The sequence below is a fragment of the Oncorhynchus keta genome, chromosome 30, assembly GCF_023373465.1.
Source record: "Oncorhynchus keta strain PuntledgeMale-10-30-2019 chromosome 30, Oket_V2, whole genome shotgun sequence".
Taxonomy (NCBI): domain Eukaryota; kingdom Metazoa; phylum Chordata; class Actinopteri; order Salmoniformes; family Salmonidae; genus Oncorhynchus; species Oncorhynchus keta.
In genome coordinates, this window is record NC_068450.1 from 46317606 (window position 1) to 46335753 (window position 18148).

An 18148-nucleotide genomic window follows, 5' to 3' on the forward strand; every position below is an offset into this window, starting at 1 on the left:
AATATTCATAATTCATGTAAACATAACAGTTTTGAAAACATAGCTTGTCACAAAAAAAAGTGCTCTCTTGGCACAACTTGCTATGGGGTAAATTGAGCATAGGGACAGGGTAAGTTGAGCTGCCTTGGGGTAAGTGGGTGATTGTGTTCTGAACAATGGGTGATGGTGCTGGTAGGTCAAAGCTTAATTCACGGAATGGGGGTGTGGTATAGGTAACGCTTTATTTAGGGGTCTGTAATAAATCATTTATTTACAAACAGTTTGCTAACCATTTATTAATCATTAGTAAATCTTAGTTAGCTAGTTATTCACAAATGTATATATATTTCCTTAAATATCCTGTGTTGTGTGTTTAATCTTTTACCAGGTACTGCTGGAATGTCTACTAATGGCACGACCATCTTTTTGTGAGAAACAGTATGCATATTATGCATAAAACGGACAAAATGTCATAATTTGTATGGGATATGGTGGCCATTGTCTCAATTTACCCAATGGCCATTGGCTCAACTTACACCAAGGCACTTTCATACTAATATAGGACCTAATATTGTAGCTTATAGAGACCCCAGCTGATGTATAAAGCAATCGTATTGGTTGGTCCGGTGTGGCTGAGTTGGTAAAGCATGGCACTTGCAATGTCAAGATTGTGGGATCAATTCCCATGGTGGATCAGTATGAAAAAAAATATGTTTGTATCCACTCACTACTTTAAGTTGCTCTGGATTAGAGTGTATGCTAAAATGTTTATTTACAAGCATTATGTAGCCTATATTCATTTGACTGTGTGAAAATAGTGTTTTGGACCTAACTTGCTTTTCCGGCCACATTTCCCATGTGGTTTCTTCCTTCAGACACCATGAAATTATTACCTCTTCCGAAATATTTGGTCACATGATTCATTTTGTTTATGAAACAAGGTGTGGCTCAACTAACCACTTGGTTGCGGTCCAAACTCTTAAAAGACACACCCTTGTCCACTTACCCTCACCTTATGCCCTTGGAGGAATCTCCGTCGCCATCTTGGAGGGCGGTCCAAATGATTAGCCAAGCAAGGGAAGTTTGCAACTTAAGCCCCTCAGCCCTCGTTTTTAGTTGGCTTTGCGAGTGTACAATTATGTTCACTCTGGGGCCTGACACTCCCCATAATTCAATTTGCCACGTTTGTACATCCGCTAAGAAAAGTTAGCGAAAACTTAAAAACAATATCAATGGAGAAATCAACATACAAGTGTAAGTAAAAAGGAATGCAAAAAAGTTTTTTTTTGCTACTACGCAAAAGGTAAATATGTTATTGTTTGGTTATATTTTGGAAATTGTAGAAATAAAACATTTTCCTTCTTCAGAAGTTCCAGCTAGGCAGGCTAACGTTAGTTAGCTAATTAATTTGCTAGCTATAATACAGGAGACATATATTAATAATTATATATTTCATATACAGTTGAAGTCGGAAGTTTACATACACCATAGCCAAATACATTTAAACTCAGTTTTTCACAATTCCTGACATTTTAATCCTAGTACAAATTCCCTGTTTTAGGTCAGTTAGGATCAACACTTTATTTTAAGTATGTGAAATGTCAGAATAATAGTAGAGAGAATGATTTAATTCAGCTTGTATTTCTTTCATCACATTCCAGTGGGTCAGACGTTTACATACACTCAATTAGTATTTAGTAGCATTGCCTTTAAATTGATTAACTTGGGTCAAACATTTTGGGAGGCTTCCACAAGCTTCCCACAATAAGTTGGGTGAATTTTGGCACATTCCTCCTGACAGAGCTGGTGTAACTGAGTCAGGTTGTAGGCCTCCTTGCTCGCACAAGCTTTTTCAGTTCTGCCCACAAATTCTCTATGGGATTGACATCAGTGCTTTGTGTTGGCCATTCCAATACCTTGACTTTGTTGTCCTTAAGCCATTTTGACACAACTTTGGAAGTATGCTTGAGGTCATTGTCCATTTGGAAGACCCATTTGCGACCAAGATTTAACTTCCTGACTGATGTCTTGAGATGTTGCTTCAATATATCCACGTAATTCCTCCCTCATGATGCCATCTATTTTGTGAAGTGCACCAGTCCCTCCTGCAGCAAAGCACCCCCACAATGGGATGGTGTTCTTCGGCTTGCAAGCGTCCCACGTTTTCCTCCAAACATAGCAATGGTCATTATGGCCAAACAGTTCTATTTTTGTTTCATCAGACCAGAGGATATTCCTCCAAAAAGAGTCTGGCTCTTTTATGGTGGTTTTGGAGCTGTGGCTTCTTCCTTGCTGAGCGGCCTTTCAGGTTATGTCAATATAGGACTCGTTTTACTGTGGATAAAGATACTTTTGTACCTGTTTCCTCCAGCATCTGCACAAGGTCCTTTGCTGTTGTTCTGGGATTGATTTGCACTTTCTGCACCAAAGTACGTTAATCTCTAGGAGAGCAGAACGCGTCTCATTCCTGAGCGCTATGACGGCTTTGTGGTCCTATGGTGTTTATACTTGTGTCCTATTGTTTGTACAGATGAACGTGGTGCCTTCAGGCATTTGGAAATTTAGGATGAACCAGACTCGTGAACAATTTTCCAAACTGTTTAAAGGCACAGTCAACATAGTGTATGTAAACGTCTGACCCACTGGAATTGTGATACAGTGAATTGTAAGGGAAATAATCTGTCTGTAAACAATTGTTGGAAAAATGTATTGTGTCATGCACAAAGTAGATGTCCTAACCAACCTGCCAAAACTATAGTTTGTTAACAAGACATTTGTGGAGTGGTTGAAAAACGAGTTTTAATGACTCCAACCTAAGTGTATGTAATCTTCTGACTTCAACTGTAAGTAGACATACACTCATAATTGACTGCAGCGCATATAAAGCACCCACAAGCTACCGGTGGCTGAAAACAAAATCATCGTGGGATGAACAAGTGACTCATTTCCGGCCAAGGGTGGTCCATTTAAAAATCATTCCTTCCTCCCGTGCCCTGCAGGTATATACTCATCAGACTTCTTGATACGTCATCAGAAGTGAATCTCATCAGTTAATTTGAGGACTGAGTGGATAGGGTTTGTCTTGGACCGCAGCCCTTGGCTCAACTTAGCCCACTCTCCCTTGTATACATGTAAATGTTCTATATAAAATACTTGTATTTTGTGATTTAGTTTTAAGGTGTTTCACTATAAACAGAGTGCACACCTGTGAAGATGAAATTACTGACACTAGGACATTATCCTAAACATAGATTTTTGCAATAAAACCAAACTACAACAGAAATACCTATCAGAAAAGGCATTATCAATAAGCAATTATTTACCCTCAGCTGTAGGGGGACCCCAGTCATATGAGTCTGGCCTGGTCATATGAGCGAGTAATGGATTCCTCATCATTAATTAACACCCTCATTCATTTATTATTATGGCAAATTTTTACAGAGGACTGCAATTATGGCCCTTGATCCGTCTGTATTACAACTGGAAATCTACCCCACACCAAACCCCCCCACCACCAAATTACAGGGAAAAGTTGAGAAAAAGGCATGGGCGCATTGTGTAGGCCTAAAGGGACCGAGTGGTAAGGCCCACTGACGCATCACATCATTCAGTGAGCTGTCCAGTCTAACCAAAGAAAGATGTGCACCGCTAAACCTGCCAAGGCTTACTTTGATGCTGAAAAGTAAAAGTCTTCTGGATGGAGCATGATACCACCGAATACAGTTAGGGGCGATATAGACAAATGTAACATATTTTGTCTTCTTTCCACATCCTTTAACAACTGCTGTGTCAAAATGCTTGACTGTTGCCAAGAGAAAACATTTGAATATGTACCACATTTTCTCACACTTTATGCAGAAGACAAAGTTGAAATGAAAAAAAAACAAACAAATAGAGAAGGAATTAGGGACAGCCTATGGTCTAAATTGAATTAGCCCTGAGATGACTTGCAGTATGAAATGGTATTTCATACTCTCAGAGAGAAAGAGTAGAAATGTAAAACACATGAATGTGAAAGAGAGTGCGGTTCCAGCGACGCTTTTTTAATGTGCTGACTCCACTTACTAAGATGAGTCACGCATACATCAGTGCTGTGTTGTGGGATGAAAACCAACACCCCACAGCTCCTCAAAACACGCAGAGACACACTCTATGACGTGACTTTACACTGCAGTCTTTTGTCTTTCATGTTCCAATGATAACTAACCAGGCAGAGAATCATCGTCATTCCACGTGTTTATAATCATTAAAACATGTCTTTGTCAATTTAAATCCCCAACGTTTTAGAGAGCTCCTCCAAATTTCCAAGTGTTTCAAAAATAAAGCCGAGTGTTAACGTGGAATGCTGAGTCAAGTGGAAGGGGAAAAAATAATCGTTAGCTTTTAGCTAAGGACACTTGTACAGGACACGTAATCCCACTGTAAATCTGAAACTCAAACTAAAGGGTTTTTAATGCTTCAGATCTAAAATATGGAGCTTGCAGAGGTAGAGATCACGTTTCACCGAGGCGTGAGTAGCTCTGTCACTATTTTATAGACACAGAATCCCAACCTGCTGTGAATGTTTGTTTTTTTTCCTTCAAGGAAAGTTACGCGCTCCCTACTGCTAGACGCTGACACTTGCAACTCATCAAATAAAATGATGTTCTGAGCAGATGCAAGTGGAATATGCTTTTATAGTTGGCACAATTTAATTGTCATGGCTCATAAAGTGATACTGTGAGTTATGATATAAGGATTTGGCAGGTTAAGTCTCCCATGACCTGATCAAGATGTCATTCTAGCTATGGACCATCATCCACATATAGTGAACATATTTTCATTGTTTAAAATAGTCTAACGATTCAGAAACAAACATTTCAAGTTTTGATCACTATTGAATGATCTGATGGGTAAATGGCTGAACTATTATATCGCTGGCTAAGAATGCTGCCCCAAAGAGATTTTGGATGTCTATTTTGATAATTGTCTTTAATTATTCCACAGTGACACTCCAAGCTTTTCATATCATTACGTATTTCAGATATGTGGCAGAGAACAGGACGTTGACAGACTGTAAATTCCTGTGCCCGTGTCTAGACCAAACTCAGCCTGGGTGGGGGGCATAGCACTGCAGACACATTGTACCTACTTCTGGGTGATGATGGGTTTAAAACTAGGTTATCCATCACCGGCCTTCCTAAGTCCACAGGACTCCAACTAATACCACATCCAAACGCATGGAAAGATGGAAAGTTTGACGAACATCCACACATACTGTACTACCCCGCCCAGAGAAGATGGCCATCGAAAGACTTCTCTCTACACTCAACAGTGTTTCATAGTTGATAAAATACTACATGATAGACATGGCAGAATGTAGTATTGAGCTGGTTTCAGTTCTGTTCAGTTCTGCCTGACTTTTAACCAAATATATACTTCCCAAAAACCCCACTATTTTTCAATTGCAGTGAGAGAGAAGATAAATCCCAGAGACTGGGCCAAAAGTACTTCTCAAATTTTAAATTAAGGAGACGACAGTGGCTTTCAAAGCAAACCATTATGATAGTTAACATAAAACCAATTAAAGGGCCAGCTGTGGGACTGACGTGAATAATAGTGTTTAATTTGTCTAATCTTAGCTGGAGCAGTGGGTGGTTGAGTGGGGGGCACTAGGGTGGTGGGAGTGCCTCAGGTTAGGCTGGTACCCTGCTGGCACTTGAAGAGATTGGGTTTTGCCATGGTTTGGTACAAATGCCATAAATGGTTGGCTGGCTGTGTTGTTGTTTTTTTGTGCATGTCGTCCTCTGTCATTTGTATTTGGTCTGTTGTTCGGATACTTTTTGAACGCTGTGGACATGGAGAAGCTCTCTGGAAATGTAGTGCTCAGTTAAAAGGCTGCTACCGCTTGGCACGAGCCAAAAGGAGCTGATTGAGGAGCTTTTCCAAGGCCACTGTAATTTGCTCCCACACTATAAAATCTCTATAAATATATCATTTTGGATCTTGTTCATATATGTAGTTCGGAAACTATTTGTAAGTGTACTTATTGTGCCCGTATAAAAGTAGGCATTTATTAACAGTAGTTGTAATGTTTAACATCACAGCTGATTTGGCCTTGTTTTCGATTTGGTTAATAAAAAATTGTTAGGGGCCATGACTAAATTCAAATGTGAATTGGTTTCGGGTGTGGTTTGATGTGGGCGTCTCTTGTGTGTGCTCGCAGATGGGAAGAGTTAGACAAATTATTTAGCCAATTAGCTTCAGCCGGCTGGTGTGCAATCGCGGCAAATTTGGTTTTCCTTTGGATATCCTCTCTCTGGGGCTAGTTAAGGACCGCCAATAAATTACACAACGTAAATGAGACAATATTTTCATGTTGCAGACCTTTCAGTTTTCTTATTCAATTCTTTAAAAAATTGTTTATCAATTTCTATAGTTATAATTTGTTTTAGGTTTTCTAATCAATGAAATTTGGAGCTATTGGAATTTTTACAAATTGCTACATTGTGTAATTTACTGAAGCTCCCTAACGAGCCCAGTTGGGATATCCAAAGTCAACCCACATTTACCATCGACTTTATGATTGGGTCGTGTGCAGCTGCACTCCGAATTGATTATTACTTATGTGCTTCCAGCTGTGGGGATGTCGCCAGGATTGAAATAAAACCAACCTTAATTTACATTGTGAGGTCTCACAAAACTCTGTTTTGGACAAGAATTACTTTATGACCAAAATTATCCTATTTACACTTTGTAGTCAATTTTGACAGTAGAATAAATGTTTCTGACTCATATCAATGCCATAAAGGCTGTTTTCCAAATGAGAAGTTGTTTTTTTGGGACAGTTGCTCTTGAAGAAATGTGCAAGTGCTCATCACATACAGCTTGTGGTTTACAGTTGAAGTCGGAAGTTTACATACACCTTAGCCAAATACATTTAAACTAAGTTTTTCACAAATCCTGACATTTAATCCGAGTAACAATTCCCTTTCATAGGTTAGTTATGACCAACACTTTATTTTAAGAATGTGAAATGTCAGAATTGAAGTAGAGAGAATGATTTATTTCAGCTTTTATTTCTTTCATCACATTCCCAGTGGGTCAGAAGTTTACATACACGCACTTTGTATTTGGTAGCATTGCCTTTAAATTGTTTAACTTGGGTCTAACTTCATGGGGAACCTTCCACAAGCTTCCCACAATAAGTTGGGTGAATTTTGTCCCGTTCATCCTGAGAGAGCTGGTGTAACTGAGTCAGGTTTGTAGGCCTCCTTGCTCGCACTCACTTTTTCAGTCCTGCCAACAAATTTTCTATAGGATTGAGGTCAGGGCTTTGTGATGGCCACTCCAATAGCTTGACTTTGATGTCCTTAAGCCACTTTGCCACAACTTTGGAAGTATGCTTGTCCATTTGGAAGACTCATTTGTGACCAAGATTTAACTTCCTGACTGATGTCTGGAGATGTTGCTTCAATATTTCCACATAATTTTTCATCCTCATGATGCCATCTATTTTGAGAAGTGCACCAATCCCTCCTGCAGCAAAGCAACCCCACAACATGATGCTGCCCCCCCTTGTGCTTCACGGTTGAGAAGGTGTTTTTCGGCTTGCAAGCCTCCCCCTTTTTCCTCCAAACATAACGATGGTCATTATGGCCAAACAGTTCTATTTTTGATTAATCAGACCAGAGGACATTTCTCCAAAAAGTACGATCTTTGTCCCCATATGCAGTTGCAAACCATAGTCTGGCTCTTTTTTATGTCGGTTTTGGAGCAGTGGCTTCTTCTTGCTGAGCGGCCTTTCAGGTTATGTCTACATAGGACTCGTTTCACTGTGGATATAGTTACTTTTGTACCTGTTTCCTCCAGCATCTCACAAGGTCCTTTGCTGTTGTTCTGGGATTGATTGACTTTTCGCACCAAAGTACGTTCATCTCTAGGAGACAGAATGCGTCTCCTTTCTGAGTGGTATAACGGCTGCGTGCTCCCATGGTGTTTATTCTTGCATACTATTTCTTGTGTACAGATGAACGTGGTACCTTCAGGCATTTGGAAATTGCTCCCAAGGATGAACCAGACTTGTGGAGGTCTACAATTTTTTCTGAGGTCATGGCTGATTTCTTTTGATTTTCCCATGATGTCAAGCAAAGAGGCACTGAGTTTGAAGGTAGGCCTTGAACTTCATCCACAGGTACACCTCCAATTGATTCAAATGATGTAAATTAGCCTATCAGAAGCTTCTAAAGCCATGACATAATTTTCTGGAATTTTCCAAGCTGTTTAAAGGCACAGTCAACTTAGTGTATGTAAACTTCTGACCCACTGGAATTGTGATACAGTGAATATGAGTGAAATAATCTGTCTGTAAACAATTGTTGGAAAAATGACTTGTGTCATGCACAAAGTAGATGTCCTAACCGACCTGCCAAAACTATAGTTTGTTAACAAGACATTTGTGGAGTGGTTGAAAAATGAGTTTGAATGACTCCAACCTAAGTGTATGTAAACTTCCTACTTCAACTGTAAGTGTCTAAATTTCCTCCATTTCATGTCCCAATTAAATAGAGTGGTGTCAGAACTTCCGCCTCACTAGCCAGAACCAGTTTGGCAGGGCAGCGTGTATTGCTGATTTTATACCAGCTTGTTACCAACTTGACAACAATACTTTTCTGTAAATGCTAGCATTTAAAGACGGTCCTGCAGTGTAAGTAAATCTCCAGTGTCATTGTAAATAGTCCTGGTGGCCATTTGATTAATTGTTCAGCAGTCTTATGGCTTGAGGGTAGAAGCTGTTAAGGTACATTTTGGTCCTAGACTTGGCGCTCTGGTACCGCTAGCCAAGGCGGTACCAGAAAGAACGGTTTATGACTTGGTTGACTGGGCTTTCCTCTGACACCACCTAGTATATAGGTCCTGGATGGCAGGAAGCTTGGCCCCAGTGATGTACTGGGCAGTAAGCACTACCCTCTGTAGCGGCTTACAGTCCGATGCCGAGCAGTTGCCATACCAGGCATTGATGCAACCGGTCAGGATGCTCTCGATGGTGCAGCTGTAGAACTTTTTGAGTATCTGGGGACCCATGCCAATTCTTTTCAGTCTCCTGAGGGGGAAAAGGTGTTGTTATGCCCTCTTCAGGACTCTATTGGTGACATTAAACAGCGGTGGTTAATGGACACCTCCAACCACTGTTCAGCACTGTGGTAACCAGAACCTTCATCAACACCTCCAGAGGAGGATTCAAACTACTATGGATGGCACATACCCCTCCATTATTTCAAGAGGCCTTTGTCATACTCCCACCCCCCCCACTACCACTACCACCACCACCCCAGCCCAGCACAATTCTTCCTCCTCAATACCCCCTCTCTATCCTTCAAAACAGGGCTCCCATTGACCTTCCCAGTGCCTCATTGTCCCAAAGTGAGTTTTGATTACTGGCTTAAGCTCTGAGAAGGCTCGCCTCGGTGGCCACATCTGATCTTTTATACTAATTTTGGATTAATGCAGGGTCTGCAACACTGCGTCAACACCGTTGCTGAGAAGGGCCCTGCCACACAGAGCTAAACATTAATCCCCCTTAATGCTGAGAGTCAACTCTGAGTCCTTATCAGAATTTGCCTTAATCTCTGCCTAGGCTGTACAAAACTCTTCACTGGTCTACGGTAAAAAGAAATACACCAGGGTACAGATAATGGCAAAGTGAACTGCTGCATGCAGAGGAATAGGAAATCATTTTTTTACCTTGGAGGAGTTGAATGAGTTGTTCTGGTTAGAAGAACTGGAGTTGAGAGAAGATCTTCTGTACAGGGACGGGGTCACGACTTGAACTTTCTTTATTTTAATTGCCGCTGCTGTCTACATCTTCCTACTCATCCTAGCGGTCTTCATACTCACCAGAGAGAATCTCTGACAAGGCCCGTGTCCTATCACAAGTTACACTTATGATAGCTATCCAATCAGCATCTGATTTGATTTGAAGACTCTCCTTCCTCCTGCCTAACTCATTGCCAGACTGTTTTGAACAACTTTTCCCCTCTTTTGCTTTTTTTTCCTGTCTTCCCTTTTCAGAATGCACGTGTTCTGCTCTTCTGTGGGGGCTAGTCAGTGACTGGAAGAGAACCCTCTCTTGAAGACAGCCCTTGCCTGTAATTTTCTCAAAATGATTAAGCCTCTAGGAGCGAGCGGGTGACATGATCATCTTTTATTTCAGTGAATTCACAAGTCTGCTTTTGCTTACATTTTTTTTATGCATACTTTCTCAATCTTTAGTTATTGTGTGCGATGTTGCAATGTTGAGAGTCATTGTGCAATTTACAGCTTGTCCTGATTTTGTGTCAAATTGTACTCAGCAGACAATATAAATCAAGACCCATGCAGGAAACAGAACTTGATCCACAAGTGTGAAAAAAGGTATGCACATTTGGTTGGAAGTGTGTAAGTGTATGTTCAATTCAAGTCGCATATTTCTCCTAACATTGTTTATGTAGATTTGTACTTATTTTTACCTTAAATGGTTGACCTTTGTAATAACACACACACACACACACACACACACACACACACACACACACACACACACACACACACACACACACACACACACACACACACACACACACACACACACACACACACACACACACACACACACACACACACACACACACACACACCTTCTCGCTAAAATGTATAAAATAAATGTAATTTAGTTGATACTCCCATCCAGGGCGACTTGTCAGAGCAATTAAGGTTAAGTGAACTGCTCGAAGATACTTTGACAGATGTTTCACCTAGTCGGTTGAGGGATTCAAAACAGCAACCTTTCGGTTACTGGCCAAACACTCTTAACCACTAGGCTACCTGCAACCCTACATATTGGGTTGCTATATAGCATGATATCATAATATAGACAGCTTAGCTTAAAAATATAAACACGTCTTCTAAAGTGGATAGGCTATAACATCACTGACCTCATACAAATAACATTCCTTAGTAAATTAAATAAATGTTTAATTGATATTAAACTGGGCTTCATCAACAACAACGTATGGTCAGACTCAACATTACATATAGGCCAGAAGAGGCTACTGGAGCAACTACCAGTAGAAAGCCTATAATTACCGTTGAATTATTGCCAGTTACCAGTTACATCATAATAACCAATTTAATGGACATTGTAAAACAATATTAGCTCGTAAGTAGGCAATACAATACAGTGACCCTGTGACAGTGCCCATGGAATGTAAAGTGTCTGACCCAATGGTAACACTTTACAATAAGTCTCTGTTATGCCTGTACCAACACAGTTACCTTTTCTTGTAATTATACTTTTTTGGTGACTCATTATTAGTTTAGATTTAGTTACAATTGAAACAGCTAGTAACAATTCTAATGACCTTGTAGCTTGCACATGTTTAATGGTGCTGGATGCTCGAGTGTGATGTTGGTGCAATTGCAAATATGTTTAATTGCATTTGACATAATAAATAAAAAAATGCCTTGTGGGGGAATATATATGAGAAAGCTCAGGAAATATATTGATTTTTGGACTTATATTTAACCCCATTTTATGTTGGCACAAAACAACATCCATACCTACATATTTTTTTTTTCATCTTCAGACAAGTCCTGTGAACTATTGGGGGTTGTAGACCAAAACTGAGATTACCATCTTGTTCGTGAGAATATCACCTTTGCATAGGGGGTCATATTAGTTTGTAGACAAAACAGTTTGGGCGCTACAGACAGAAGTTGGCACATCGGCGGTACCGACTTCAGACGAGTCCCGTGGGGCTTGTGGGGGGGTCATAGATAAAAACGGAGAATACTGTTCAGACTCTGCAGATGTGTTCGTGAGAAGACCCATTTCCGGGATGTCTCATGCTCTGACAAACACTGCTGTAGCTCGGCCACCTTCCACTGCAGATGCGGAAGGCCGACATAGGCGGATGCAGTGGATTGAGACACAGCCCATGCTATCTTAAACTGACGGATTTTGATGGGGATTTTTTAACATGTTAGATTGACGCAAGGATTTAACAGCCTTTCATCCTTCAAATCAGATGAATCCAAACATTCCCCAGCCAAACATATCCAATGATCCATTTGAGGGGATGCCATAAGAAAATAATTTTTATTTCACTCACAATATGGGGAATATAACTCAGGGGTTATCTTTATACAATACAACAAGGCAGATAATGTGAATGTCAGTACAGTGTTGTTAAAGAAACATGACATTTTGATTCAAAAGTCATTTCTGTTTGTGAATTCAATAAAATAATATTTTGCATGAGTTCACTGCTCCTGTTTCTAGCAGGAAGGTTTACTAAAGAAAATACAGGATCATTTCAAAGGGGAGGCGGGATTTCCTGCTTGGGAAAAGAGTGGCCGAGCCCTTTGGGTGAAAGCGCGCTACAGCCCGGCACCAAAGGGAATGCCAGCGGGCTAATCTCGCCGTAACCCGAGCACACAAACACCACCGCTAATACAACGCGGAGAAGGGAGGCTGTGTGACTGTGTGTCGAGCGGGCCTTGTGCATGTTAAGCTGGTAAAAGTAAACAATCAGCCTTGGAAAAACGGGGGCCGTGTAATTATAACGTTTTAAAGTAAACGCCATGGCAGAGAGTAAGCTCTTATAAAACAGAGAGCATATGGAGTAGAAAAAGGTCTGGGAATGCCACACACATACCGGCATACTGAGGCCTTAACAAACTCACTGTTTAAAATGACTTTCGCTTTCACACGATCGGATAACATGCTGTTGTCTTTTTTAAAGAGTCTCTGTTGGCCAGTTCTCAGCTTTAATAAATGAATCGTTCTGAGGTTGGGGGTTGGAAGTTTTAATTGAACGCTTTTACTTTGGCTTCAAGGACTCCTTATGCTGAAATCCATCATTTCTGTTGGCAATGTTTTCTCACACATTCAGGCTCAATCGAGTTCCTTGTAATTATGGGTATGAAGAGATCAATGTTCTTGGATGATTTGGTTCCTATCTCTTTGGCCCATTATCTCAGTAGTATCCTTCCTGAACATTACCCTGTTCTCTACTGCCTTTTGCCCTTCCACAGACTCTGACTCACTAAATACTCTTTCCCTCCCTTTATGAGCTGTGAATTGACCACAAACCTAAGCTATCGTCCTTAATGTTGTACCTCTACCTCTTCTCATCCCTTTCCAGTGTCCTTCTCCCTTTTCAAGCCTCTGGGAAAGAAAGGGAAAAAACCCAAACCCAACTTTAAAATGGAAAAATCCCTTAATGCATTTCCGACCTTATCTAAAACACCTACATATCTGTCTCCAGTCTGCTGCCTTTGAAAGGATATTTCAGGCCTGGGATTGAGTGGGAAAAGCTCCCTTCACAGGCAGGGCTAGGGATGAGTTATAGGCATCTAAGAAACTGGGAATCTCAGGGGCCTGGCCATGGCTTTAGCACACAGCTCCAACCAAGGTTAGGGTAGCAGCAGAAACAGAAGCAGTCCCCAGCTACTCAATAATTTGGAGAAATATACAGAGCCAGGGAGAAAGGAGAAGGGAAAGGCAATGTTAAACTTTCTGTTTCTGTCTAAAAACACACCTTCTCTCTGTTCAAGCAAAAAGTAAGTACATTTAAAAAAAAAAGTTATTTAACCAGGAAGAAAATCCATTGGGACATAGGGTCTCTTTCGCAAGGGAGACCTAGCCAATAAAGCAGCAGCAGTCAATACAAAATGTAAGCATACAATACAAACTGCACGACAGCACTACAACAGGCCTACAGGAAACACGATACTCCTCCTCATCAGCGATTTGGGCCATAGTTTTAAACTCACTAAAGGGCACTAGTACATCTAGGTCAGGAATGGGCAACTTTGATGGCGGTGGGTCCCACAAAAAAAAATCAGAGCTCATCCGACACCCACACCCACACATGTAGTCAGACCAGGCCCTGTAGCTGTCTACGCATGTAAGGTGGAATGGTGGCTTAGCGACTTGAAATGAGTCCAATCTCTAACACAGAACAGGCTGCATACATATACAATAAGTCACCATAATCAATTACAGAAAGAAAAGTGGCTTAAACAAGCAAGTGGGACGCAAGCGCAATTTCAGTTAAGCTTCCTTACAAAATTATCTACAGGAATTTTGTTGGACAGCTTATCATCCAACCAAAGACCGAGGTATTGCAGGATGTCACCTTTTCACGGGTGTGCCCCCAGATGGCAAAATGCTAACCTCTGGCTGAGAGCGAGTTCTGGTGAATGTCATGCATTTAACTTTTTTGAGCATTCAAGACTAGTTTGAGACCATATAGGGAGGTCTGAGGTCACTGAAAGGCAGTCAGAAGCTCTTGAACAGCCCGAACCAGAGAAGAAACATTTGCGTAGATCACAGTATTATCTGCATACAGATCAAATTTGGCTGGTTGCATTGCATTTTCCCAGGTCATTAACATAACTGGAGCTTAAATGGAGCTCTGGGGTACACCTAGTGATCTCAAAGAAGCTAGATGCAGGCAGGACAATGTTGTTTTTTATCAAGTACATTTATGATGTAATTTGCCGCAGCCATAGCTATTGAATCATTACACTGGTATGAATGAGGTCAGCAAATTACTGTTCTGATGTTCTGTGATTGAAGATACAGCACATTCGGAAAGTATTCAGACCCCTTGATTTTTTTCCACATTTGGTTATATTACAGCCTTATTTTAAAACGGATTAATCATTTATTTTCTTCTCATTAATCTACACACAATAACCCATAATGACAAAGCAAAAACAGTTTTTTGAAAATGTTGCAATTTATTAAAATAAAACACGTAAATATGACATTTACATAAGTATTCTGACCCTTTACTCAGTACTTTGTTGAAGCACCTTTGCCAGCGATTACAACCTCGAGTCTCCTTTGGTATGACACTACAAGCTTGGCACACCTGTATTTGGAGAGCTTCTCCCATTCTTCTCTGCAGATCTTCTCAACCTCTGTCAGGTTGAATGGGGAGTGTCGCTACACAGCTATTTTCAGGACTCTCCAGAGATGTTCGATCGGGTTCCAGTTTGGGCTCTGGCTGGGCCACTCAAGGACATTCATAGACTTGTCCCGAAGCCACTCCTGTATTCTCTTGGCTGTGTGCTTATGGTCGTTGTCCTGTTGGAAGGTGAACCTTTGCCCCAGTCTGAGGTCCTGAGTGCTCTGGAGCAGGTTTTCATCAAGGATCTCTCTGTACTTTGCTCCGTTAATCTTTTCCTCCATTCTGACTAGGCTCCCAGTCCCTGCCGCTGAAAAACATCCTCACAGCATGATGCTGCCACCACCATGCTTCACCGTAGAGATGGTGCCATGTTTTGCTCCCGAGTGTCGCAGTGGTCTAAGGCACTATATCTCAGTGCTAGAGACGTCAATACAAACCCTGGATCGATTCTAGGCTGTATCACAACCGGCCGTGAACTGGAGTTCCATAGGGCGACGCACAATTGGCCCAGAGTCTTCCGGGTTAGGGGAGGCAGGGGGAGGCCATCGTTGTAAATAAGAATTTGTTCTTAATTGACTTGCGTAGTTAAATAAAGGTTAAATAAATAAACATTCCAGATGTGACGCTTGTCATCCAGGCCAAAGAGTTCAATCTTTTTTCTCATGGTCTGAGTGTCCTTTAGGTGCCTTTTGACAAAATCCAAGCGGGATTTCGTGTGCCTTTTACTGAGGAGTGGCTTCCATCTTGTCACTCTACCATAAAGGCCTGATTGGTGGAGGGCTGCAGAGATGGTTGTCCTTCTGGAAGTTTCTTCCATCTCCACAGAGGAACTCTGGAGCTCTATCAGAGTGACCATTGGGATCTTGGTCACCTCCCTGACCAAGGCCCTTCTTCCCTGATTCCTCAGTTTGGCCCGGCAGCCAGCTCTAGGAAGAGCCTTGGTGGTTCCAAACGTATTCCATTTAAGAATGGAGCCCACTGTGTTCTTGGGGACCTTCAATGCTGCAGAATTGTTTTGGTAACCTTCCCCAGATCTGTGCCTCGACACAATCCTGCCTCGGTGCTCTACGGACAATTCCTTCGAACTCATGGCTTGGTTTTTGCTCTGACATGCACTGTCAACTGTGGGACCTCATATAGCCTTTCCAAATCATGTTCAATCAATAAAATTTACCACAGGTGGACTCCAATCAAGTTGTAGAAACATATCAAGGATGAACAGTGGAAACAGGATGCGCCTGAACTCAATTTTGAGTCTCACAGCAAAGGGTCTGAATTCTTATGTAAATAAGGTATGTAAATAACAATGAGGCACATACAAATGCATGTATTACTACACTCTTGGCGTTAACTATGGGTCAAATCCTAATTTGAGAAAATTGCTTTACTCAAACTTTTGTATTAAAAGTGTGAGTTACATTCAAACATATAAAATATAATATGAAAATATAACTAAGCCTTATAAATCAGGACTATGAAATCTTACTTAATCAACAATCTTACTTGCTTTCCTAAGATATCAGGACTATTCCCGTAGCCTTACTGAAAAAAAATGTTGAATTAGGAAAGGTTTGGCAGTCCTTTCATGTCATCCTGCCCCTGTTCCCCTGCTTTTAGCACTCCTGCCCCTTAATATTAGTGTGACTATAACAGGCTGGACCAATCTGGCCCTGTAAATCATCCAGCAAAGGATAAAGTTCAAGTAGATAAAAATCAAACAGATGTCAGTGGGAGGGTAGTCTTCATGACCCATAAAAGTGCTTTCATCAGAGAGCCGAATCATTTGTTTTGAATTATGACATTGTTATCAAAAGGGGCGGCAGTGGCCTGTTTGTGGGGGAATCGGATCTGTTTATGCGAAAAGAAGGGGAGAAATGCCTGATCCCAGCGGAACTTTGGGAAAGTGTGGTGAGAGTGACGGCTGATAGGCAGAGCCAACTGGGGGAACAGATTGATTGACGGCTGTCATGTCTGGGTTTGTGTTTATGTTTATGCAGTGGACTAGACATTGTGTTTTGTCTGGCTCTCGTCTACGCAACAAAGTCAACGTAAACACCAGTCCTCAGAGAAAACTGAAGAGAGAGGAATGTGATTGTCACAATAGTTTTGTTGAATTTCATAGAATGTCATACTTGTGATGCGCAGATCAGCAATGCCTATATACGGTGTTTCCTGTGTTTCAAATGTAATTGTCTCGCAATTAAATTTGGGATAAGATCAAACACAAACTAAGATTCTGAAGTGATAAATTGAATCAATGTTGACTTTTTCTGTATCATCAGACACACAATGGGACTTTTTTCTTTCAATTTTAGTCCTCTTGAAGATAATGCCATTGGCGGTCGGTCGTATATTCAGTGAAAGTTCAAGTCGAGGTTAAATATTTGCCTTATCTCGCAGATATTGTCTGCTGTCATCAATATAAATGACAGCCTGGGCAACCAAATGTACCTTTGCACTTTTCTATAATGAAAAGCTCTATACAAGTTAATGAAATTAATATTGTTCATTGTTACCTTTTGTGAATCTTCCCCTGAATTTCTTTGATTTATGTTTTGGTAAATATTGTATATTTTGCCTTACACTGAGGATAAGTCATTCGTGAGAGTGTGTTGTCTTTTTGAAATTCAAAGTGTCTGTGATATAGGAAATGTGAGGTTAGTGGTGGAGGTGGGGGGACTTCTCGAGTTAGCTTGCATACATGTGTTGCACTTCCATTTCAAACACTTACTATGTGCTTGAATTTATGATTTTCTTAATACTTCCCTTTAACACATAACATAGCTCTTCATTTTATGTCAGTCTAAGACATAAACTGGATTTTTGAAGCACACTGCAATGATATAGAGTAAAACAAATAATTACCTCACAGAGACAAGGAACTGTAAGAGTGAAATCGGCTTCTTTTTCTCTTCTTTACTTCTTCTTCTTGACCTTGTAAGTCAGTCACGAAAGCATGTAAATCTATCCCCCTTTGAAAACTAACAGCTTCACTGGGAGTTTCACCTTGACCTTTTTATAGCGTGCTGAGGAAAACCATTGCATGTCTGCAACTGAAGCTACTTGAGAAACTTGCCATATCACTTCCTGGGCCTCCATACCATTGAGTAAAAAGCTTATAGAAGTAAAGTAGCTCTACATGAATTACATAATTCACTTATACAAGTGCAACAACTGATGTTTGTTATACCGGTCAATATGAACAACCTCTGAAATGCAGCACCAATTCC

At 40.9% G+C, this 18148-nt stretch overlaps 1 protein-coding gene across 1 annotated transcript in view; it reads right to left on the bottom strand.

Moving 5' to 3' along the window:
* The window catches only part of LOC118363586 (pituitary homeobox 2), a 52465-nt gene extending 42507 nt beyond the window's left edge, over window positions 1-9958 (bottom strand). Inside the window, exon 1 of the mRNA XM_035744584.2 lies at window positions 9703-9958. The gene's annotated coding sequence lies outside the window, so the exon portion shown is untranslated. The remainder of the gene's footprint in view (window positions 1-9702) is intronic.
* Between the last annotated feature and the right edge of the window lie 8190 nt (window positions 9959-18148).